Raw genomic sequence first — 25,356 nt, 5'->3', positions numbered from 1 at the left:
ATCGATAGTTTACATCCCAAACGTTGAACGCCTGCTTGGGCTGTCTTATGCTGTTATTCTTTTTGATCCAGTTCCAACCTGGGTTGGAACTGGATGAGATCATAGTTTCAAGCCCAATCCGACTTCGGTTTCGCTTGTACTAAAGTTTGTTTGACGCTGTTTGTTTACACATTTTCCGCCAATCCAGTTCCAACCCAGGTTAAGGAGAAACTTCAGAGACTACAAACATGGCTGCCACAATGGCCGACTTGGTCCCCTACTCACGTTTTCAAGAGCACCAATCTTGAAAATTCGTTAACAAATGCTCTCGATTTGGAAAAGCTGCTTCTTTTTGCAAGTGAGCAAAGCCAGGATAAACAAGTGCGACTTGGTTCGATGCTTTGTTCGTCAGATTTGTGCCTCTAAAGTTTGTATGCGAAATTGCAATGGGATTTCTTGATGTTTCACCTTAAAAAAGAAAAACGGCATTAGCCTATTGTTGACTAATTGTTGAAAATTTCAATTATTCGATGCAATCCCAAGTAACGTTGAATGCTGAATAATAATAGTGTAAGCTGAACAATAGTTTTATTGCCAATAACTGAACATAATTGCAGGCGTTTCCGAAGGAATTTCAGAAGAAGATTCCAAGGGAATCCCGAAAGGGGTTCTCGAAAAACTCCCGAAAAAAGATCTAGGAAAAAAAACCGTAAGAAGTTTGTGTAGGATTCCCGGAAGGAGTTCTTAGAGGAATTCCGGGAGCAGCTTCTAAAGGAATTCAAGAAAGAGCTCTCGAATTAAGAGAAAAGCAGGAAGCAGATCATGGCAGAATCTCGGAATGAATCCCCGGAGGGATCCCTGAAGGATTTCCCGGAAGAGTTTTGGAAGAAGTTCTTGGAGGGATCCCGGTACAGGATCCCTGGAGAAATCTCAGAAGAAATTCCCAAAAAGAGTTCTCGAGAAAATCTCGGAAGTAGTTCCCGGAAGAATTTCTTGGAGGAATACCGGATTTTTTTTATAGATCTCTAAAAAGAAAGAAATCCCTAATGAATTTCTGGACGGATCCCATGAGAAACTCCTGGTGTTATCCTGAAGGGCTGGTGCAATGAGAAATGTTGTGAAATATTTATTTATGCAACGAGTTGCAAAATGATGTAATTTACAGCATGAATCGTCATTCGTAAATACGATGAGTGCTGTGAAAATCGAGTTTTACAACGAGATGCATACACAATTGTTTGCAATGACTAAATTGTTTACTAGAATATGATCATTTCCATCAGTACCATCGTGTTTTGCGGTATTTGAATGGAAACGATCACGTAATCCATCTTGTCAGACACGAAATTTGGATCCAGCAAGTCGTGCTATAAGCCGTGCTGAATCGCAGAAAAAATATTAAAACACTGTAATAATCTTAGGAAAGCAAGAGAGGCGATATCTCACAGTGTTGAATTCATAAGTCGTTTAGAATAAGAACACTTCCGCGAGGGTGCAACTGGTTTTTTTTTTCTAAGGGAGAGTCATTCAATACCAGATTCCACATTAGAAAATGTCATATGTCGGTAATATGGCAATTACATACACGGATGTTAGAATCCAAAGATGGCCACCCTGCAATTCGTTCCAATTTTCAAGAGCATAAATCTGTTTATCAATCAGTTTAACAACACTTGATGTTTGATCACTCGCAAAGAACACCGATCTTTAGATTTGAGTTCGCAAAAACATGAGACGAAATGCATCATTTATGAACTGGACGCCAAATACTTTCACCTTAAGTGGGAGAGCAAAGAAGGTCGAGAAGATCTATGTAAGGAAGGGCAAAAGGGAGAATCAAGCGGTTTATACGTTAGGGAAAATTGTGGGTCTCGGGCAAAGCTAAGGCAGCGCAAAAAGAAACTCATAATCCAGAGGAATATCGAAGGGTTTCACGGGTCCACGTTTTCACACAATACCGGATTTTCGGTATTTCGTGATTTTCGTGATTTCCTAGAACAAAGGAGAATAGGCACATTCGGTCCATCCCATGTACACTAATGACTCATACCTTATCTAAAATGAGGGGATTAGAAGCAAAGGGGTGTATGTGACAAAGACCCACTTTCGAGTAAATGAGGTTTAATGTTTTTCACCAATTATTCATTTCATACGAAATGTATGGGACTTTAATATCGACCCAAATTTTCTACGAGTTTTTTAATTTTTCGAATTGTTGTAAAAATAATCCTAAAATAGTTCCTGAAAGCTTGAAATCTGATGAATTTTTTTATATGCTCAGCTCAAAATCGACAAAATGGTCACTTACACCCCTTTGATTCTAGGTTCCTCAAATGTTGCGTTGCGTTGCGTTGCGTTGCGTGGTAACGGAGTAATTCGTAGATTGCATACTGAAAGTTGTCAAGTTAAAACTTTAATACTCCTATTCTAATTGCTTATGGAATGCCGTTTGGGAAGGATGATTCTAGGTCCCTCAAATGTTTCATAAAAACAAAAAATCGCATATTTTGCCCTATAAATTGAGTTATAGCTCAAAATTGTGACGTGTTGGAGCAAATCTGAACCCGGATTCGGATTCAGCGGCCCAAAATCTGTCAGAGACACATAAGTTTGCTCTTGAGACAAAAAAATGTTGCGCTGTGTAATTTATGGTTGGCTTTCGTAGTCCTAAAAGTCAAAAGTCTAAACAGGTATTGTTTACTGGTCCGACGTTTTGATTGTGACCCTGTGGAGCCTCGTAGTCGTTCGGTTAGGGTCACCAAGCTTCTAATCGCACCATGCTATGGGGTGAGGGTTCGATTCCCGCTCCAGGCGATGAAACTTTTCGTGAGAATAGTTTCTTCTCCGTATCCACTGGTGCATGCTCCGTGTGTCCCGTGTCTAGTGTTTAAGTTTCATTCAGTCTGTGTAGCCTCTGGCTGAAGACGGTGTCCGCGTCTTTTTTTTCAGGGATGACTAGTGTATGTTTTAAACAAATAAAACATGAAACATATGCGATACAACTAATTCAATTTATTTACAAAATGTAAAAGTTGTGAAGTAGAACAAGTTCAAGGTATCTGTTTTTCACCAATTTTTCATTTCATACGAAATGTATGGGGCTTTAATATCGACCTAGATTTTCTACTAGGTCCCTCAAATGTTTCATAAAAACAAAAAAAAAGTCAGTATGGATCAAAAATTCTATATATATAGTGGGAGAAAAAAACATGATTTTTTATATATGTTCCTGATTAGATTTATTTCAAAAAGTTTATAAAATCCCATACAAAATCCCAAAGCGGTTTCTACTACAACTTTTTCTCCTGATATACGATGCTACTAAATGCTTGGTGACACTACCACGAAGCCACACTTTCAATGAATCATTTCGGCACCAACATTTCAAAAGGGCGTAACTGCATTTACAACCAATGCCTTCTCACAAAGCTGTGGAGCGTACCCCATCCCTCTCGAGCAATCCACTAGCACAAATAGAAAGATAAAATCCTCCTCTTTCGATTAATGGATGTGAATTGCGTGAGATGAATGAAATACGACCCACAGGTCTGTGAGAAGGCATTGGTTGCAAAAGCAGTTACGCCCTTTTGAAATGTTGGTGCCGATTTGATAAAGTTCCAAAGATAAAATTGAATTGCATTGCTTCACACGTTGTTCAGCTTGTCACATGATAAACTTCTGTGTAAAACTGCGTGGGACTTCCTGCGGCTCTGCTGAGTCACCGTTTCACTCTTCTTCCTAAGAGGGCTATTGACGACGATGGTGCATGATGCATCATTAATGCTTTAATGCGATTATATTTTAAAAAGAGCTGGATAACAAGTTCTGTATGTTAGTCATTGAACTTCTAAACAATTAGGTCAATTGAAATGATAGTGATGTAAAGTGCGAGTCAACATATGCGACATCAACATATTTCAGCATGAAATTCGCATATTCCACACATGGTGTTCAAAAAACCTACTACAAATAAACATCAAAAAGTGTAATTTAATATCATTCAGCAGAAAACGAAACACACCAAATATATCAATTTCCTTAGGAGCAGGGTTGACAATCGTCCTTCTCGTCACCACTGCGTGAAGATAATAATAAAACAATCTTCGTCCGAAAGAACAACGGTGACGATTAGCCTTTTCGTCGCCGACTGCGGGCTTCACGACGAAGCTCAATCATAAATAGTCACCCACCAACTTTTTCGTCGTCCTCTTTGTTCCCTGGAAATGAGCGGCGACGGGCCAAGCGAACGCCAACTGGGAATAGCTTTTATTGGTGTTTCGGCACTTACGCTGGTGTGAAACCTCACTAGCTCAGTTGGTAAGAGTGCTGGATTGGCAATCTAGAGGTTCGTTGTTTGATTCCAGGTGTAATTATTTTATTATTAAAATCTTTTTTTTGTGTGTGTTGCTGGTGGCAACATTGACTCCGTCGGCCAGACGCACTTGGACGAAGAGCGAAACAAAACGAATGAAGATTTTGTTTTCGTCACGACGCAAGCCCTTCACGACGATTCGCTGGCTTGAATGAGTCATCCGATGTGGAACGAGCAACGATGACGATCTAATTTTCGTTCTCGTCGTCGACTTTTTTGGTCGTACGGCGAAGATTTTCAGCCCTGCTTAGGAGAATAGAATGTGGAAAAATGTAGTAGAGTTAGGGATTTATGAGTTATCTTAGATTCAAAACTTAATTTCAATGAACACTACAATTAGGGTGACCATATGGTATCCCCTAAAGGAGGGCATGTCCTCCTTTTTGATCAAAAATCAAATTTCATTCTTTCCCTCGGGAATGTCCTCCTTTTTAACATTTAATAAAATTATAGTAATCAATTATCTGACAAATCTCCAGAAGCTGGAATAGAGTGCAGTAAATGTATCTTGAGCGGAAGTTCTTCATTCTAGGACTATAGAACTACTAGACTATAAGATGGTTTTATAGCAGCTGTGAATTTCGAAAGATTTGTTCTGGATTGCTTACTTGTTATTCAACGTTTGCTGCTTCAATTCGACTGTTATACAACGGAAAACAAATAATTGGGTAGTTGAACGATTGAAATAAAGCTGTTTCCCCTATTTTCCTAATTTGAAGAGATTATTTTTATGAAAATAACACAATTTTATTGCGCTCCTATATTTTTATTTTGCTTATCAAATAAATACATACATAGTTTTAATTTTCATTGATCTATCATTATTCAATAGAATAGAATGACAGCTCGAAAACGGACATACAGAATTAAAATGCATTTTCAACAAAGTTACTGTTGGTTTACTAGAAAAGACGTCATTTGGGATTTCAATTAATTTTCTGACCCGACCGATTCAGCTTATTGAATGATCTGGATACTCTTGAAGAAATGCTAGTCAGTTAAATGCATTATAAGTCAAATGCAAAAAGTGACTTTTTAGTGGAAAATATGTTTTGTATTTACTGCTGCTTTAATAAGTGTCCTCCTTTTTATACAAATGTCCTCCTTTTTCAATCGAATTTGGTCTAAATGTCCTCCTTCGCTTGTTTTCCATATGGTCACCCTAACTGCAATATCATTATACATAAGGCAAAATTATGCTTGGCTTCATAAAACGCTTTAGCTTTAATTTTGACTACCCCTACACAATAAAAACATTAGGGGGATTCACTTAACAGCGTAAACTGATTAAACTTCAGGATCACCAAGGCAATCTTTGATTATTTCATTCGCAAAATCATGAAAATTTTCAAACATTCAGAAAATCATGGCTTACGCAGCAATTTAGTATGTTTGGTGAGTACCCCTATTATATGTTGCCTATGTTAGGTCAAATCTTGAATATTGTAACATTGCCCGGTCCCCATTTCAAAGTAAACATATCGATCGAATAGAATCAGTTCAGTACAAAAGCAATTTCTGTTATATGCTCTTCGAAAATTCAAACACTAAACAGCGTCAGGAAATTGCAATGGTTTTATTTGTTAACGACATCGCTTCGCAGCGAATCGATTCAACTGAAATCTTATCGAAATTAATCTTTTACATACCTTCACGGCAATTGTGAAATCGACACTTGTTTAAAATTATCAATAGTCGCACAAACTATGCCAAAAATGAACCTTTGAATCAAATCATGAACATTTATAATCAACAATGTGAAACTATTTACTTAACTATGTCGCAGCATAATTTAAAGAAATATTTCAACACCATAAGAAATAACATTAGTCAGTGGCGTAGCCAGAAATTGCCTCTGGGAGGGGTTTTCAACGGCCAATGATACCTTTCGTTTTGACACTTACATTTTGTAAACAGTCATGAGAAATTGTATTCGTAGTTTGAATTTTTTTTCCTCGCAAAGCGCTTTATACTGAAAAATTGTTCCACAAACTTTGGCTGTGGGGGGATACCCTAACCAACGCCCCCCGTTGCTACGCCAGTGACATCAGTAGTAGTACTTAAAATATTTCAAAAGCACAAATTATACAAACATTACCCTGTATACACTTTTTTAATATTTTCTCATATTTATTTTATTAACAACTAGCGGCCCCGACAAACGTCGTTCTGTCTGCCTACTTTGTTTTTTGAGATCCAGTTCCGTGAAGAAATGCCCCTTAAAATGGAATTTCATATTTTCCCGTTTTTCTGGCAATCCCGGTCACTTTTTCTAATTATTTTTTCGTATGAACACGTCGGAGACTTGGCGGAATGCAACAGTAAATCATGTCGATCTGTTGACCCGTTCCCGAGCCTATTCGTGACATACAAACACCATCCCATTTTTATTTATATATAATAGACCTGTTCACTTTGAAACCTTTTTTCTCCGATTCTCCGTGACACATCAAATTATCAATCCACATGTAAAACCAAGTCTTCAGTCAAAAATTGAGCCAAATTGATAAAGATTTAAAGGTGTATCAAATCGATTTTGTGCTTTTTTAGCCGTTTTCACAGAAATTTACTCAAAAATTCACAAAAGATGCCGGAGATACCGTTAAGATATAGTAAGAAGAATACTCTACAACTTTGCCGAAGACACTACGGTGTTTAAATTGCGTATTTCGAAGTTATTCAACAATTTTCGTTAAAAAATCACGAAAAAACACGATATTTTTACGATTTTACATATAAAAGTCATGTAATTTTACATTGTTTTACGTGACTAAATTAATTAGCGATTACTCCTTTGTGTAACGAACATTTCGTCCATACATCGTTTTTGTGTAGGAATTCGTTTTCATTGACTAATTATCAAAAGTATGTCACGTTGATACTAAAAATCGCACAGAGTTACCTGCACGAATTAAAACAAAGTTACCCATGATTAAGACGTCATGCCATCGTTTTCTAATGTCTTTTGATTTAAGTATCAGAAATGGTGCAGATGGTAAGGCTCGAGCTTGCGGATCAGAAGGTCCCAGGTTCAAGCTCAAATACATGATAAACTTTTTTTTTCTTTCTTTGTAGCAGTTAGGATGATTAAGGGCGGACGGGACGGTCGAGGAAATATCCGCCATTGCTCTGTTTCTACTAAGATGGTAATCTCAGATTCTACTTCATATAATGGAACAAAAATCTATCATTGTGTATGCTCACTTGCAGTGCATATGCTGATTGTTTTTCAGCCTCATCTGTGCGATAGAAATCGAGATTACCATCTTCAAAATCGCGAGGCAAATTGTTAGAAAGAGAGGGAAGATAGGAAAAATAACACAGCGTCCCGATTCACCTTAATCTGCCATGACTTACACCAGTGATTCCCAACCTTTTTGAGGTGGCGACCCCCTTCAAGAATTGTCGAAACATCTGCGGCCCAATGAAAGTTTTTAGAAAAAAAAATTGAATTAAATGAACCAAACCGATTTTTTTGGGTACAGTGACGTAGCGAGAAATTTACTGTGGGAGGGGTTTTCGACGGTCAATGATACGTTTTTTTATTCGACACTCACATTTCGTAAACAATGATGTCATGTACATTCAACTTGAGTCATAGTTGAAAAATAGCGGCGCAGCCAAAAAAAATTTCTTCTGAAGGCGTTTTATACTGCAAAATTGTGGCTTTTGGGGGTAACGGTATACAAAATTCAAAATTGGTATCATTTGCACAAAATAGAATAATTTTTTACAATTTTTTGGTAACATTGCGGCCTCCTTGGACTGGCTTCACGGCCCCCAGGACCCCAGGGGGCCGCAGACCACCGGTTGGGAACCCGTGACTTACACGCAATCTCCCAAAGAATAATGATCGGGACCTGCCAATTAAGCCCATTCCAGGATTAGCTAGATATTTAGTTTATACTTGTTGACAATTAATCCTGTCGACGATATCAGCTGGGCGAAATATTGAGCATCTGTTTGATAATGATCAATTTAGCTTAAACAATTTAATACGATGATGGAACTGCTTCTGGATGCCAAATTGCAATGAGATGCAGTGCGTAGTTTCATCAACTTATAGCAGGATCGAGACGCAAAAAAAATGCTATTCCAGGACTCGAACCTTGAACCTTCGAATCAACAATCTCAGGCTCAACCAACTGCACCAAATTTAAACTGATGCAGATGAGACAAAGAAGTGTAATGACGTTTAAATCATGGGTAACTTTGTTTTATTTTATGCTGGCAACTCTGTACAATTTTTAGTATCAACGTGACAAATTTTTGATAATTAGTCAATGAAAACGAATTTCTACACTAAAATGATGTATGGACGAAATGTTCGTAACACAAAGGAGCAATAGCTCATAAAATTAGTCACCTAAAACAATGTAAAATTACATGACTTTTACATGAAAAATCGTAAAAATATTGTATTTTTTGATGATTTTATAACGAAAATTGTTGAATAACTTTGAAATACGCAATTTAAACACCGTAGTGTCTTCGGCAAAGTTGTAGAGTATTGTTCTAACTATATTTTAACGGTATTTTCGGTACCTTTTTGGTGCGATTTTCTGGATATTGAAGTACATTTTCGTGAAAATGCTCGAAAAAACACAAAATCGATTTGATACACCTCTAAACTTTTATCAATTTGGCTCAATTTTGGACTGAAGCCTTGTTTTTGTATGTGGATTGATAATTTGATGTGACACGGGTAGGTTAAAAAAAGTGAACAGGTCTAATATATAAATAGATATGTACTATAGCTTTAAGAAATTAAACAAAAATGTGTGGACCTATTCTGTACTAGTCTACGTTGGTTGACGAAACTGAATAAATTAAATTGATTCAATAGACGAAATAGGCCCATCTGTCCCTATTTTCCGGATCAGCCTAGATAGCTGTGTAGTGTCGGTAGCGGTTGTCTCAATTGGCTAAGAATAACACTACGGACCGCCTGATCCAGTGGTAAGAGTCCACTAAAAAGGTGACCCCTAATTCATGGTGTTATGCGGCTCTATGCTTACCGTGTCGATGAATAAATGGTTAGGGTGGTCTAATAAAAACCTAACCACAAACGGAGCCTGTGGAGAATTAGGGCGTCCTCCACAGTATTACGCCCTTACTGCGCTAACCGGAGCAATAGTGCAGTGGACCTTGCGTATCCCGAGATAATCAGTTATTCTTCTTAAGGCAACGAAGCAATATTTTCAAAATCGGTTTTCGTACACAGTTAGAGGAAGAGACGAACCAGCCAAGGGCTGAAAGTCTCTCTAATAAAGACAAATCAATCAATCAATCACAGTTAGAGGAAGGATCATAGTATCTCCTGAATTTTTTTCAGGTGGAAAAAGTTTTTCAATTTTGAGGAAACCATTTTTGAATGAAATTCCATAAAAATATGGTTTTCGAAAATTTGGTAAAATTTTTACACCTGAGAAAAACTGTGATATAGTACAATTAGTAAAGGGTAGTAGGGTCGCCTAATTCCGTGGTAGGTCACCATTCACCGTGGTAGTAGGGACCCATTCACCGTGTATGAGAAATTTTATTCTACTTTGTTTAAAAATGATCAAAACAACCCAGCCAAGGGAATTTTCTTCATTTAAATTCATTTCAAGTAATAACTTGCAAGATTTTATTAGAAAAACGAATGTTTAAATTTTCGATTTTTTCTAGATATATGGGACAATATGGGGCACGGTGAATGGAGACCATTGATTTTCAGGGTACCCATTTACCGTGCCTTTTTGTTTCAATTAAAAAGTACGAGTAATCGTACTTTCTTGTTAAACTTACTTCGGTAATGCAAAATACATACCTGATATGTGAATTTAATTGCTTCTTGGTGGAATAAAAACGTTACTACATTTAGTTTATCGCTTAAATCACCTTAGCGCAGTTTTCGATTTTTCACTATGAATGCAGTGAACGAGCAGAAACCCGCTTCATGTAAACACACTTTAGTGTCAAAATGATACTTTTAAATGTTTCTAATGAGCGTTTTGACATGGTAACAATACATTAGTGTTGTATTGGTGAAATAGAAGGGAAATTATCATATCATTCAATCATAATATGGAAATAATGAGAAAATATTCGAAGGCACACGGTGAATGGAGCCCCCACGGTGAATGGCGCCTTGACGGTACGAAAACCGATTTTTAAAATGTTGCATCGTTATATAATAAAAAATCAAAAACCAAAAAAATGAGGAAATGTGTCCAGTTTCGCATTAAGTCTCAAATTTGAGGCTAAATAAGGGCGGGATTATTCAAATGTTATAAATTACAGTCGAACCTCAATGAGTCGATGTTCCTTGAATCGATATCGACTCAATGAGGTAATTTTTCCCATACTGAAAATAATTTCTGGGTTACTATGATGGTCCCCCAAAAAGCTTCCCAAAGGATTTTTGTTCCACTACTCGATATTTCCTTGAGTCGATGGTCCCTTCAATATCGACTCATGGAGATTTTACTGTAGTTTACATTACTACCTATGTAGGTTCGCTTGATGCGTTTTCGCCATTGGCGTTTTTCAACTGACATCGATTTGGTTTCTCGTTGATGTTTCCTTTTTGTGCTGTGATTGTGAAAAGTGTAATCCTGTCTAGTTTGGGTAGGGTTTGTCCTATTTTTTTTCCAAAGGGATTTAAGTATTTCAAACATGTTTTGAACTCTTTTTTTAATATCAACAAGTGCCTGAAATATCAACTTGTAGGCCGTAATTATTCTTTTGTCATTGAAATGTTTTCAGCAAAAGTGATGGTGGTGCATTATCAGTATCCAACTAACAGGACTGATTTTACGCAGTTTTGGGTAACATTCATATCTGAATAGATGCATCGACTTTTACCATAAACCATTATTCCCGCCATTAGGTTTTAAGTCTTTTTGGATGAAAATGGGTGCGCATTGTTCTATTGTTAATCATATTACATATTAGGTATGCAACCTAAGCCTAATACTTATATTGTATTTTTTTTTTGCGGGAAATAAATGCTTTACTTTTTGTATGCAATATGTTGCAATAATAACTATTTAAAGTTTTGCTTTTTCCATTAAAATATTTCTAAAATTTAATCAAAATTTAAACATGAATTTAATATTATGATAATTGATAAAAAAATCCAACCTTAAAATTTTTGGATAGTATTAAGCTGGATGACAGATTTGATAAAAGAGATCATTGAAGAACATACCAAATCAGTAACAAATTTTGAAAACGACGTATAATCAATGGTGTAGCATTGATTATACGTCGTTTTCAAAATTTGTTACTGAAATCATTGATTCACGTATATTTTCCTTAGATTACTTTCGTAGACTATTACCATTTAATCCCCAGCATTCTGGAGCAGACGCATACTGTAACGCAGCTAGTGACAACATAATGACTGCCACTAGCGGAGAGCAGAACCTGGAGAGAGAGAGAAATCGCTGAGCATACCGTACCTACCTATACCTCAGTACAGTATAATGTTGGTGGTGGCTACCCAGCTGTGTTTAGCTGACTCCCGCAAAATAGTCCTACAGTAATCGTACAGGTTCTCGCTCCCGGCAAGAAGCAGGCGCGACCCCCTACCGTATCAACCAACATCAACAAAGGCTTCCGACAAAAGAAGAGCGAAGTCGGACGGAAAGGAAGCAACTACCTATAGATGTATGATTGTGAGTTGAAGTTGAAGTTGAAGCATAGCAACCATCGTCACTAGGAAAACCCAGCGACGGCAGATAGTTCCAGGACATTGGTATCTATGAATCATGAAACGGGTCAGACATGGGATGGGTAAATTAAAGCAGAATGTCAGTTATCCAACGAGGCTTGCCGAGTTGGATAATTACGACGAGTGCTGTAAAAATCGAGTTTTGCACCGAGTTGCGTACAACGTTTTTTGCAAGTTCATAAATTACCGCTTCAGGATAGTTTATACAAAACTTTTTCATCAAACTGCATACTGATGCTCATAGCCATGTTTAAGAAAATCTGATCATAGCAGGTTTTACTGTGCAGTTGTCACAAAAAACTGCGTCCAGAAAGCATCAAGAAGTGATCAAAACTGAAAACAGTGCTGTAATAGTTCATTACGCAACGCAAATCAGTGCTGTAATGAACCATTACAGCACTGTTTATTTGGTGTGGGAAAGTAGGCCTTTTCCTGTCAGATTTGCGTGAGGTAAAACAGCCTATTACGATGAGAAATTGCAAAAAATATATTACGAAAGATTTTTAAGTTCCTTTCAGTGTTTCCCAAACTTTCCTCAGGTATCGCACTCTTGAAGTTAAAGAAACAAATTTTCGCCCCCTCAGGGCCTCAGGTAACATTATTTTATAATGCATTAGTTTCCCGCATTTGAATGCAAACATTCAAACACGCGAAATAATCACTTTTAGCCATTTTGGCAACCCCCTGACCCCAGCACAATCCAGAATATCTCCGGATATTGCATCGCCACTTGAGTATAATAAACTAGCACTAATTAGTGATCGATTGAGGGCGACTTTAAAAAAATCGGATGAAAATTGACGAAATGCAAGTATTTTGAAAATGAGTTGTCGGTGGTTGGGTAGTCGTATATAAACAAAAAAAAAAATGCAACAAAGTTAAAGACCATTACAAATATATCTGATTTATGATAACTACAACTTAAGATGCATAGTTGCGTTTTCTAATGCAGCAAGACTTTACAACTTTTCCTAGTGATTGATATCTCAGATAAAGCTGGTTCTCCTAATTGAAATACCTCGTATGAATTTGTATACATAGTTCCTAAGTTTTACTTTGTTAACCTGGAAGGTGGTATTAAAATTTCAATAAAACTCTGCAAGTATTGACTTTTACACATATTTCTTGATATAATACTTTTTGGAAATTGGCGACATTTATCAAGATGAAGTTAAAGCGATGTTACTGATTTGCACAACTTCATGCAACAGAATTTCTACTTAACAAGAGTCCACAATTTTCTACCGAACTCCAGAAGATAAGCGATGTCTAAAACTCAACCAGAAAATCATCTGAAAATGTTTCAAAAACACATTCACAATTACACTTGAAAAGTCGTCATGATTTCTTTTGGAAAAATGCCTTTGGGAATTTCTTTACTTAACTACCAGAAATATGCCCATAAAATTAGCCTCAAATTTTTTGACTCTTCTGACTGAAGGAATCTTGAATAAATCTGAACATAAATTAAAAACAAACATTTCTTAAAATGGAAAAAAAAACTGCTAACTGCATTGTTTAAACTAACCAAAAAGAAAGCTTGTAAGCAATTCCCTTTATCCATTTCAAATTTCTTAATTTAGCTTTTCAGATTTCTAGGAAGTACATTTGAAAACTCCTGTAGCATATTTTTAGCCTTCTTCTAAGGACTTTTGTCAATGAGTTTCCAGATGTACCAATTAACATCGGCTCTATACACCAACTTTGAAAACAAAAAATCGCCCCCTTCATCATTATTTTCGCCCCCCCCCCCTCAATTTGGACTAATTTTCGCCCTCCTCGGAATGATTTTCGCTCCTTAGGGGGCGATTTCGCCCACTTTGGGAATCACTGTTAGATCATTATTCAAGTAGGATCTACACAAACAATTCAATACAAGACTTTCCTATTTATTCTAGGTATAACAACAAGCCCGTGCAAAAGCGGGGGGGCGGTTTGGGTGTTAACCCCCCCCCCCAACAACCATACACTAGGCACCCCTCCGCTTTTTGCCGAAATTGGGAAAAACCCCTCCCCTGGGGACACTTCTGTGCACGGGCCTGTATAACTGAATATTGCCGCTCAACAAACCCTTTAGCCTTAAAAATTATCTACTAGGTACAGACCCTCTTGTGATTTCTTTTAGGAACAATATATTATAATCAAAATACGCAACGAAATGAAAGGTGGCACTCATGCAAAAAAATAAGTACCTTGGATCTCTGAAAATCTAAATTATATATAAATTCCCAAAAATAAATTACATCAGCTTTTAATGAAAAATTTGGAAAACTTAAAAAAATACATAAAGAAATGCATAAAGAAAACAGTATCTAAGAATCTCTTGAGAAAAAAAATGTTGTATGCATTCTTTTCGAAATACAAAAACAAACTAAAGAAGCAAGTACCTGAACATTGATCATTTAAATATCGAACGGCGCAAATATGGATGTGTGCCAAGAGCGCCATGGAAATACGTTACGGCTTCGAATTTTCGACAATTGGGCACTGATTTGGATCATGTGAGATCTATCATTTGCAACTTTAGTATATGCACAGACAAACAGACATAACACTTGTGAAATTTCCATCGACCACGCTTTTAACGATCATTTTCAATTTTCATAGTTGTGGCATTCACAACCAGAGGCGCGCGCATCGTTCTTCTATGCGTTTGACGGTTCACACTAGCGCCTTCTATTGACGATATTGCACAACACAGCGATTCGTGCAACTTTTCCACCAGATGATGGTAGTGTGAACTGGGCGATGGATTTCCATGAAAATCGTTCAAGGTGTTACGTCTGTTTGTCTGTGGTATATGAAAACTCCAAAAAGAAGCAAGCCAGTCGTTATTGATGGTGGAGTCGGATTCAGAATAAGGAGCTTTGAGATAAACAAGCGCCCATCAATCGAATAGGTAGGTGTAGGTTCGATTCCTACCAGAGCACGTGATTTTTTTAAGCAATTTAATTTTGAATTTGTGTTTGTAAAGTGTTTCAACTTGCACTTTTTTCTAAGCTTGGCTAGCCAAAGTGCAGAAAAGATTTGTGCAAATGTTTTGAATTCGCTTACTATCCTAAACAATGGAGAAAATGCTAGCTAATCCCATGTTAAAACAAACGAAAATCCTGATGAAGCTTCTAGCTCACTGACTCAGCCAGGGTCAGATTTGCAAACGGGGGCCTATTAAACCGAGATTTTTTTTTCATATTGCAGAATAAATAAAAAACGGGGAAAAAGTTGTCATTTTTACAAAATATGCATAATCGATTCGTTGTGGACGAATTTTCATGATAAGGGAAACTTCAAAAACGATTTGTAATAGCGGAAATCTCCGAGAAATGGAAGAATAGAGAGGAATGTATAATGGTGTTTTCCAAATTCCAATAGAAAAAATTGAAGAAATTTTTGCAAAAGTGCATGATTTTTGGCTTCTTAAACCAAATATTCTGTGAAATAAAAAAAATCAAAATATTCACTCGAATTTCCGGGAGAAACAAATTGGACTATTCAGCAGACACTTTTGGACTCTTCAATCTACAGAGTTCGGGATTCCCTGGTGAATGAATTGAGAAGTTCCTCCTTTTTTTCCTCCCCTGTTGGGGATATTAAGCCACTGCGTCCAATAGGCTGAACTTTTGTGGCATAAAGTTCCTCCCTAATTTAGGTAAACATTCCTCAAGGAATTCTGTCATAATCTTAAGCAATTGCACAAAACTTACTAGTTGAAATGAAAGAATGGTATCAAATTTTTAAGGTCCAACCCTTCAATACCATAAAGGCGAGGTATAGCCTAAGCATTTTTGTATTTTTTTCTCTCCAGGGCAATCAAAACTTTTATAGATGAGATGAGATGAATACACTTTTAAATTTATTTCCTTAAAATTACACAAATAAGAAAAATCTAAAACCAAAATTCACAAAATAGCTATAAAATAGAATCGTCCGTCAAAATACACTTAAGTCGATATTAGATGACGAAAAATGACATGTAGATCAAATTCAAAAATTTAGGTATCAAGAAGTTGAAAAGCAAAGGAATGTTTCTTGTACTATTTTTTTGTTACAAGTTTTAATTCTTACTGTGAAATTTTGTGGGGGCTCTTGAAAAGTGGGAATCCGAGCCAATGACCCTCTCAACCCCCTTAAATCCAGCCCTGGGCTCATTATTCTATATGCTATAAAAAGAACTGCAAAATCTATCCATTACTGCCTTACTAATGAATTATAGCAAACTTTTTCTAAATTTTCACCAATTTTGGTTTTAATTCTAAATGATTTGGAAATATTCAATCCGATAATAATGCTAAAAATAATAATAAGCGTAAGCCTTCTGGTAAATCCTATATTTTAGTTTTAAAGGGTTCAATATGAATTTCCAATGTCAAGACTCAAAAAACTGACATTGCTAATAAATGTTACCCTTTTGAATTTATTCAAATTTTAAAGCAGGTATAGAAACCATTCCGTCACAGAAATTTTATTTTTTCTTGGAATTTGACAGAAAGATGCAGCAACGTATGTAACTTAAATACGAAAATTTTACGTAGAAAGATTAAATTTCTATGAATTCAGGTTTCAATATAAACTTTTTATTATTTTTGAATATCAGTTGACTTTTTAAACATTTCCTGCAGCAAACTGGTGGTTTAATCATACATATATGAGTATATCTCGTTATTGTTACACTACATTGTTCTTACGAACTATCTTACTCGTTCAGGCAAAATGAATGGTCATAAAATTCACATCATATTTACCAACTTCAAGAGTGCAGTTTCCGCCATAAACAAATCATGAAATTAGAATGAATATTCATCAAACAAAATAAGAAAGCGCTCCAATATTTTTGATGCCGACCAGAAATATGACTAATCTTTAAACAATCCACACCTTCGATATTGCATCGGACGGATTCCCATCCCCAATAACAGAACCATAAACGGCCAAGCAAATTAAGATAACCGGTCATGTTTGCCCACCAGAGACATAATTGCACTCATCATCGCCAAATAAGGCCTTCTCGCTACAATAGAACGTCAATACACCCTGTAGGGCAACCAATGTCTTCTTCTAATGCAGTCCCGGGTTCCTTTTAGCACTTACCGGTTTCGTTTGTCTACTGGTTCTTTTTTGCACTTCTATACTGCCGGAGCTCTTCGCCACTCAATCAGTAGTCGCTAGTTTGAAGTCAAATCCTCTTTCACAGATGTGGAACGATGTCGATCACTGATTTTCCTGTGGCTCGTTTTTTTTTTTCGCTTTGTGCAGTGATTCGAGCAAAAATTCCGTTTCTTTATCGCTCTCGAACAGTATTTTCTTCTTTCAACTCGACACACAATCTTTGCAATGTATTATCTTGTAGGAATGGCGATCCGGGCTCAAAACTACTTTCGGGCTCACTTTTTTGCATAAACTTTTTAATGGGTTTTATTGAATTATTTTTTCCCTTTTTTTGCCTTTCTTCTTCACACTGGTGGATGGCTTTTCCAAACTATCAGAAACACGTTATCAATTATTTTTTCGATTACTCGATTCGTTTGTTTCTTCCGAAACGATGCGCCCAACAGATTGAAGACGATAATTATTCAATAATTCACACAGCAAATGCAACTTCACTAAGTATACCTTTCAACAAAGAATCGACAAAGGACCGGGTACTACCGACTCACACGATACTGCGGAGGGAAAACGATGTGCTCAACTTCACGGACAGAGTTGGAATGAAGCTAGTCCAGAAAAAATGTTGTAACGCCGCTACGGCAAAAATAATATTGTTTGATGTTTAAAATTTGTCGATATATTTAACATGGTTCATCGTTCAGAGCGACTGGAAAAATGAGAGAAAGAGTTTATGCATAGTGAGCTTGTGAGGTGGTAGGTGAATGTTTCAATTGAGAGTTCGGTTGTCTCGAGGAGAGTTGAGAGCGATTTTATGCTCAAATTATAGTACTCTTTGATAAGTTAGAGAAGAGAAATATGCTCACTCGCTGATCGTGTCCGGAAAAAGATGGAGGAGCCATGGATGTATGGTACAATCTCATGCTAGGTACCAGACCCATCCGTTGATCAAGTTCAAGAGTAGAAGGAAAAATTGTGAAGAAACATCACCGGCGTCACAAGATCATATTATCCACCTAGCGGGCAACAAGGTCGTGGTGATTCGTTTTGCCTCCAGATGCAGTTAATTATAGCGGCAGTTTATAAATACTTGGAGAATTTTTATTCTTTCAGCAGTTCTAATTCATTCAATCGTCCATGCTGTCCGTAAAATAGCATCCCAAGAAAGACTCTCAGAGCAAATTGCATTCAATGAGTTTTATTATGATCAAAAAGCGACTACATTTAAATCTGTAATCTGCCTCACGTTGGTCACGTAATACTCAAAACATGTAAATTTACATTAGGGGGATTCACTTAACAGCGTAAACTGATTAAACTGATTAAACGTCACGATCACCAAGGCAATCTTTGATTATTTCATTCGCAAAATCATGAAACATTTCAAATAAGCAGAAAATCATGGCTTACGCAGCAATTTAATTTGAGTGTAGAATTAGCAACTAGTTAAAATACACATAAATAAAAACAAAAAAAAAAGCAATTAGATCTGTTTAGTGAGTACCCCTATTATATATTATGTAAGTTGATATTATATGTTATGTTATTATACTGAACATGAAAAGTTAGCATGGACCTGGAGATGTTCTAGGCAAGATAAACTCTTAAGATAAAACGCTCTGGAGTTTTGATGGTGAGGATGTGACAGCTTGGATATTAAACTAATGTATGCATGTCAGAGCTGACTCCATTGGAACCATACATGTAAATCATATTATGTTTGCTTATGATAAGGTTTTAACAGTAGCCAAAATTTGTAAATTATACAAACTATTTGTATATTCACTTACATATGTATGTTTGTAACGCATTATGTGTAACGCGTAACGCACTATGTGTTACGTGTAGAATGTCATAAAAAACTAGCAGGCCACACGAAAATTTATAAAAATATGTCAGACAATATGGATTGTTTATTAAAACTTATATCTAAAAATTAATGGAACGAATTGACCTCGGCTTTTTTTCTGCTCCGGTATTTCAGCATGGTCAATATGGAGTGAAAACTGTAGGCACCCACAGTGGTACTTCAACTTTGACGATGTCTGTGTCCCAAACCGGTGCTGGATGAAAACATTTCATATTTTGACCACTACATTTCTCATATTTACTGACGCTGCAGTGAATTTTTTATGTAGCTACTTAAATTTTTCTCTGAAATACAGTTTTTTTTAAATGTATGTTGAAAAATGGATTTTATCATATAAGTTGTTATAACTCAAAATATATAAATTCTTTCAATTTGAAATTTTGACCATACATTATCAATATATTGATGATGAAATGGTAAAATTTTCAGACAAGAATATTGATAATTGCCAAAGTTGCAACAGATTGAACATGACAGATTTTGGGAGAAAAAATCAGCTCGGCTTTATTTTTTTGCTACTGAGTGTACACCGTGTCCAATAAGTTCTCATACAAAACACAAATTTAGAAATTATAATTTTATTTCACATCTGTTATTCATATTTTCAAAATGAATGCATGTATTGAAGGGCCACATAATACTGATTCAATAAAGCATACGGTTTAGAATAACGATATTTTTTGTTTGGTTTTAGAAGCCTAGCAGTACACTTCCGTTTTCTGAAATCCGTTTGCTACGGCACGCAACAAAAATGTTCGAAAAGTTCTTCATTCTACGGTAGCTAAATAGAGTCCATAAGGTTAAATTTTGAGTTTTTATCCCCAGTGTTGTACCAAATGGATATACTAAGGTTAAATTTAAGCAATTTTAGTGATGATATGGTAAGAAATTTCCAAGTAAGCTAGACTTGGGCTGATTTGCTTGAAAATGACCGTTATATTAAAGATAAACATCATAAAACGTAAATTTTGAACAAAATTTACCACAATAGGGACACAAGCATGTTTAAGAAGTGAGAATAATGTGAATCAACAAGATAATATGCAGCCATGCTTCTTTAACACAACAAATTTCATCAAAACAGGCAAATGGACGTTTTTGTTTAATTTACGTTTTATTTTGTACAACATAAAACGGCTTCGTACTTCACCAATACAGAATGTTATATTTTTTTCTCTTCTGGCCATAGTTGCTACTAGCAATGGTGAGGACAGGAACCTAATTTGTTTTAACCTAAAACCTTTACCTGTTAAAATGAGACGAAATACCAATGAAATGGCGTGCGTGCCAGCTGAAATCGACTTACGACACATAAGCGATCAGCAGAGAAGGATAAAGGACAATTAATTCCAAAACATATGCTGTATTTGGTCAATGTTAGTTGGCCTTTCAATAAATAAACTTACTTTGAAAATCCTAATTACAGATGAGAAATGAATTCAATTTGATTTTGTATGAGAACTTTTTGGACACGGTGTAGATCTCCATCCTGGGCGATCGTTTGACTTCTAGCCAGCTCAAATTTCTGTCGACTTGCTTTACTTCGTTGTTGAGGCTGCGCCGTGTTGAGCTTCTGGGCCTGCCTCTGCTGCGATGTCCTGCTGGGTTCCAATCTAACGCTTGCTTGCAGATTTTGTTCCCTCCACTTTTGATCCCGAATTCCTGTCGCTATCGTTGAGTGTTTTCCTCTGATACACGCCAGGTTTCACTGGCGTAAAGATTCCACGTTTGAGTTGAAAATTAGGATTTCGGTGCGTCGACTAACGTGGTTGTTTTTCCACACATTTCTTAAACTCGAAAAAAGCCCTTTAATCCTTCTAAACCTAGTGGGAAATCTGCTCAAGAGACTCTCAAACAGGAAGGTCCAAGTAGTGTGGGGATGAGACCGTCCTGTACAACAAAAGTGAAAGCCAGGACTACTCTCTCCTCAATCCACTAAACAATAATCCTTCTTCGTCTTCTTCTTCTTCTTCTTCTTCTTCTTCTTCTTCTTATTCTTCTTCTTCTTCTTCTTCTTCTTTATGGCTCTACGTTCCCACTAGAACTTGGCCTTTCTCTCTTTAACATAGTGTTCTTTGAGAATTTCCACAGTTATTAATTGAAAGGCTTTCTTTGCCAGCCATTGCATGAATTTATATATTGTGAGACAAGTACAATGATACACTATGCCCAGGGAATCAAGAAAATTTTCCGACCGGAACGGGAATTGAACCCGCCGTCTCCGGATTGGCGATCCATAGCCTTAACCACTAGGCTAACCGGAGACCCACAGGAGAAACAACATTCTTATGGTCGCCAAACCCTTCTTCTCTCCGGAACCACCAAGAAGGCATTGCTTCAAAGAGGGGCTCTAGAGCATATCGCACTAGCGTGGTTCAAAAAATCGTTTTCTCTCCACACTGCTTATTTGATTCCTATCTAGATTATATGCCTTCTCCCAAAATTTGAGCTCATTTGGTTGAAAATTAAAACTGCACAAGCCCTTCAAAGTTTGTATGGGAATTACTATAGGAAAACGATCTTTTTCATTCAATCCACCGTAGCATTTCTCCAAATGCCCTAGTGGGTTAGTCGACCCTTGGTAATCTTTGGCTACAACTTTGCCGAAGACCGCATTCAAATCGGACGCCTCATTTATTAGTTACCGATTTTTATCTAGAATCGAAATCTTTACTCATGATTAGGGACAATGGAAATTCGCGGCAAAATTTCTTAAATTTTGCGGGCTACTATTGTAAATTTCGCGGCACTGTCGCGGTCCCATATTTTTGACCGTTTTGCTGAAGAAAACTCTTACTATGCATGCCAAATAAATAATTCACTTGGTTTTTAGAGGTCTTATCATGAACTCATCGAAAAAGTAACAAATTTGTTGAAAAATTAGAAAAGAAGTATACATTGAATATACAGTAAACTCGTATGCGATACAGAATCGTGTATAACTTACCCTTGATATCAGTTAATTTATGTTTAGAAAGTTGAAATTGATGGAAATTTATAAGGCATGTTCACAATTTTGTCAATTTTCGCGGCATTTCGCGGGATTTCTCACATTTCACGGCCAGAGGCAAATTTCGCGGATTTCGCGGCTTCCGCGAAATCGCGAATTTCCATTGTCCCTACTCATGATTGTTAAACTATTCGGTGGGCATCACTGCATTTTGTAGTGAAACTTAAGCTGCTAGTACACAGGGTCAAATATTTGTCCAAAAAGAAAGCAATGCTCAAACATCTTGTTTGACTCGATCGAATTTTCATTAGTGTCAAACTGATGTTGTTTCTTGAGTTCTTTCCTTGTCAAATATTTGACCCTGTGTACTACTGGCCTTAGTAGCCATGATTCCTGTGTGCTATCTTTGGCGTCATGTGCAGCAATGTTGCCTGCTGGGAAGCTGGAGGATCACTGTTAAAGTATGCCCATTTGGATACAAATCGATAACTAATTAATGAGGCGTCCGATTTGAATGCGGTCTTCGGCAAAGTTGTAGCTGATAGAGTAGCCTAGGATTACCAAGGGTCGATATACCCACTAGGGCACTTGGGAAAATGATACGGTGGATTCAATGAAAAACATTGTTTTCCCATAGTAATTCCCATACAAACTTTGGAGGGCTTGTGCAGTTTCAATTTTCAACCAAATGAGCTCAAATTTTGGGAGAAGGCATATAATCTGGTTAGGAATCAAATAAGCGGTGTGGAGCAAAAACGATTTTCTGAACCACGCTAATATCGCACCCTCAAGGTTAGCTGCGTAGCCTGCAGCAACGAACATCGATGACTCGCTTTAGAGAGTCTATCATGTAGCATATTAGCGCTTAGCCAGTTTCCCGAGTGGTCTTCACCACTCCCTTTGTCCGTCTTCCGGGTCGTCAGCACGCCCGCGCCCAACTGTTTTGCTGACATCTAGAACTGGTGTCTAGGTGCAAGCAGATCTGACCTGCTGAAGTCAAGGGTATCACTACCCTTCACGCCCTATCAGCTGCACCAGAAGATTGCTGACAGTAGGGTCTCGACCTAACCCGGAGACCCCTTTCCATCCGCGAGCTCGGATCCAACCCAGTAGACCGACGTCACGACAGCAACGCTACCAGGGGTTTCTCTCCCCGGCCACTTTAACGCTGTAAGGAGCGTAGACTTTGGCCAGAACCACCCCACCCCACTATGAGTCTACGTAGTTTATGGACAGGCCCTAACACCGGACCCAGGATGGAACGTTGCGGGACTCCTGAGGTTATGTGAAAGCACTTCCGACCAACCTCTGTGTCGTAAACTAGTACTCGATTCTGGAACTTCCAAGAATCTTGCACAGGTACTCGGGTAGACACAGGAAAGTCTCTCGTCTTGGCCTTCACGATCCTGTAGGAATCACCCCACGGATTCGCATAGGCATGCTGACAGAGATCCTCAAAGCAGGCCTATTTGCTTGCCCTTAGTTCGGTTTTCAGCGCGGATTATGCTGCGACGAACACCACCCCACAGTGGTGCGTTGCTGAACAAAAGCCAGCCAAAACCTCTTACCCAAAACCCTCAAAAACATATGAAAATCATGAAATCTATCGCAAGTTTTCGCAAAATAAATCATACACCAATCGAAAGCACTGGTCTTAGGCTTACAAAATCGCACAACCACATCGCGGGCGCGCACGTCCTACTATAGTTTTAGATCAATTTTGACTCAAAAATGGGTAATTTTCAAGAATATCGAAGGATAACTCGATTTTAGGCAGCTTTTTCACAACTTAAATGACATACAGATGATTTTCACATATCTACGAACAAAGCCTTCAAAGCAACTATTATAGTTCAAGCGTTTATTAAAGCACGGGACACTGGCATAGCTGTGAATAAACATTATAGATTTTGTATGAAGGCCATAAACCACAGTCCGTTCAGGAGGCTGTCAAAAATTCAAATTTCAATGAATCGATCTGAAATTTTGGATTTCTACAGTTGAAATATTTAGGAATCTGACAAAAATATTATATCTACATGAAAAGCATTTTCGTTTTTTAGGTTTCGACCGCCCTCGAACCACTGTGCACCCGCCGTTCGTTTCGGTCTTCCTCAGATCGTGCTCGCTGAATCTGCTTCCTAGCCCGTAGTTAGACGCGGCGCAGGTCCGCAATTGAGTTGATCCACCAGTAAGCCGGTGGACTACTTGATTTTGATTTTTTTTATTTGAATTTTTCACGACTAATCCCACGAGTAGCACGGGAAAAAAGGTCCACCACGTCAGAGTCCTGCATGACCGCGGTAAGAGACGAATTACTGTGGGGGTGCCCAGGTACCCCACAGGCTCCGTTAATGATCGAGCATGTTTTTCGCTCCCTCGATCTCTCATTCCTCGGTACGGGTCGCTTGACATCTTGCATTAGGGTTAGTAGTCCTATTTTATTCGGCGATTACGCGGCTGACTCGCAAAAGGGGGGGGGGGGTGTGGTTGGTTCGTCAGGTCCCGAGACTATAATCCCTGCTTCGTCAAAAGAAGCTTTCACCTTCTTGATTGGTGCACCTACACTGTGGTGCATAATTGATCGGACAAACGCCGATTTTCATACAAAATGGCCAAGTTTAAGATGCTGTAACTATGGTTTGCTTTGTTGGATTGAGCTCAATTCTTGACACGGAACTACAAATATGCTGAATTTTGTGTATACAAGGTATACAATGTTTTCGTTCACAGGTCTGGGCGTGGCAAGGCGTTGAAAATATTGCAAAAGTGATCGGACAGCGGTACCCCTTTGATTTACACGCGTGCCGCTGTCCAAAATGCCCTCTTCCCTCAACATATGAAGACGTGTGATTGCTAGCAATTGCACGAAGATAATCAAATATTGTCTGGTATCTCCTTCTAGGAAATAACGCATTATCTTGACACTTTTTAGCACTGCCACTTGAAGAGATTGATCCCTATTTGATTCCATAGCACATTGATTACGCATTGATTATTATTGAATGATTATTGCGTTTAAATTGGTATTTAAATGTCTTCGCTTTTGCCTGTCGCCGCTTGCTGCTGAGATTTACAATAGTCATTAGGGTGGCCTAATGACTATTGTAACTTATATGAAAAACAAAAATTTCGAAAAATGGCAAGTCTTACCTCCTAAATCAGTTGTTTTGATCTCCCAGAAGCTACGTTCAAAGCAAAATCGGTTGAGCCTAAGGGGGCGCTCAAAACGCTTGAAGTTTGTATGGGAAAACTTGGCCAAATGTATGCAGAAATTTTAAGTTTTTGAATTTTGCCGCTAGGTGGCGCTGTAAGCGTTCAATAAATAAAGGTACGTTTAAAAATTACGTCCAACATTTTGG

At 37.6% G+C, this 25,356-nt stretch overlaps 1 protein-coding gene across 4 annotated transcripts in view; it reads right to left on the bottom strand.

The window, feature by feature from the left end:
* The window catches only part of LOC109427655 (protein singed), a 130,519-nt gene that overhangs the window by 94,990 nt on the left and 10,173 nt on the right, over window positions 1-25,356 (bottom strand). For 2 of the 4 annotated variants that reach the window (XM_062845699.1, XM_062845702.1), the window contains exon 1: window positions 17,160-17,829. The exons of 1 other annotated variant lie outside the window; for it this stretch is intronic. The gene's annotated coding sequence lies outside the window, so the exon portion shown is untranslated. Of the gene's footprint in view, window positions 1-17,159; window positions 17,830-25,356 lie in introns of those variants that run through there. One more of the 4 variants, XM_062845703.1, reaches the window with a different exon arrangement.

The sequence above is a fragment of the Aedes albopictus genome, chromosome 1 (assembly GCF_035046485.1).
Source record: "Aedes albopictus strain Foshan chromosome 1, AalbF5, whole genome shotgun sequence".
Taxonomy (NCBI): domain Eukaryota; kingdom Metazoa; phylum Arthropoda; class Insecta; order Diptera; family Culicidae; genus Aedes; species Aedes albopictus.
The sequence above is the reverse complement of the archived record's forward strand: the minus strand, read 5'-3'. Positions and strand labels throughout refer to the sequence as shown.